Genomic DNA, 1,795 nt, shown 5'->3' with positions numbered 1-1,795 from the left:
AATATATATATGAAAATATATATTAAAATGTTCTCTAAATATTTTCTGCTTCTTGCAGGTCTCTTTTTACTAGATCATGGCCGCTCCTCCCACCTCATCCCTCCAAAAAGAAAACTGTATGGCCCTCCCCACCACGTATAGCCAGGCACCTAACTTGACTTAATTCACAGTGAGAATCTCCTGCAGTAACTTTGTAGAGCCAGTATCTGCAGGTGGAATTTGGGGTTTGAGGGTTCCTGATCCTTTTGTAGTCTTTGTGTGTGGACCAGTCTCACATTTGGCTAGAACCTCAGGATTTTCCCTCTGCCTTTTGTCTTACTTCATGGGACTAGAATACCCTCTGCAGGGAGAATTGTGCACGGTCCTGCTCAGCTCCTCCTCCTTGACCGATGACTTTCCTGTTAAAAGGAACATGGAGTCCACCCACCCTGACCTTTCTTCAAATCCATATCCAGAGCCACTAGCCCAGGAAGAAGCATGGGTGACTCTAGTGTCTTAGCCTGCCAGTCTCCTTCTGTGCTCCTCCCCCTTTCAATTTTACAAGCTTATCAGAGTTTGTATGAGCTCAGCCGATGGGCAAGAAAACCTAGAGGACACTCTAGACTTTAGCCCACCAGTCTTGTTCTGACTAAGCTGCTGAGAGCAAAAACCGGCACCCAATGTCCCTTTGCCTTTCGGGCAGTCATATGGGACCGAGAGTGCCACCACCTGAATATTCAGGCACTGAGTAGTGGGATGTGGGGGATGCTCATGTGACTGGCTAGAGGTGGGGGTGGGAGAGTTACTTTTTTTTTTGTGGCCATGATCTCTTTCCCTTTCCTTTTTTTTTTTTTTTAATTAAATAAATGGATCAAAATTAAATAATTCAAGCCCTGCCTTCAAAATGAATTTTTTTTTTTTTTTTAGTATTGTTTAGCAAAAACAATAAAACCCAAATTTTTTTAACCATCACTTATGTCTCAGGTTTGTGCCTACTTTAGAGGCCCTGAAGGGAAGAAACCCAAGGGGGTGTGTGTTCAGCCTTTCCCTTTAGATTCTGTGCTTCCTGCTCTTTATCTGCTCCCCTTCTATCCCCTGAGGACTCACCCAGAAATACAGTGCTGATCGTCTAAGATGTGGGTCCAGAGTTCAGAGCTGGGTGTAAGTGGAGTAGCAGAATAGAGGGTGGGTGCATACCATTTGCTATGGTGCTGTGTTTGGAGTCAAAATGACCAAAGAGCTGAGAAGTAAACTTCCAAGTAATCCTGCCATTGGTGGAAACTTGATTGCAAGTACTGAGCCTCTGGATTGTGCCTCCATGGGACTTGGAGACGTTTAAAGAAGCTAAGAGGGCAGATACCTTCTCAGGAGATCTAGAAAACCTGAGGTAAGAGTCAAGAAGTCAAAACCCAACTTACTGCCATTGAGTTGATTCAGACTCTTAGCGATCCACAGTAGAACTGTTCTATAAGACGTCTGAGACTAAAAAAAACTTGATGGAAGCAGACTGCCACACTTAGTGCCATAGAGTAGCTGGTGGGTTCAAACTACTGACTTTTGATTAGTATCCCAATGCTTAACCCACTGCACCACCAGGGCTCATTTAATATTAGAAAGCATACCATAGACAAGGAGAGTGAGTTCTGTGACATGTTCAGGGCCCCACAACTTCCTGTAGTGGCAAAGCTGGAACAAAAACTTGGGTTTATTCTGCTGGTGGGCTCTTAATGCTGCGCATGGGTATTTCTAAACGCTGCCATGTGTATGGCGCAGGTTTCAGGTGGAGCGCAGATGGATGCTGTAGAGATACAGAAAG

The sequence above is a fragment of the Chrysochloris asiatica genome, unplaced genomic scaffold, assembly GCF_000296735.1.
Source record: "Chrysochloris asiatica unplaced genomic scaffold, ChrAsi1.0 scaffold00007, whole genome shotgun sequence".
Classification (NCBI taxonomy): domain Eukaryota; kingdom Metazoa; phylum Chordata; class Mammalia; order Afrosoricida; family Chrysochloridae; genus Chrysochloris; species Chrysochloris asiatica.
The sequence above is the reverse complement of the archived record's forward strand: the minus strand, read 5'-3'. Positions refer to the sequence as shown.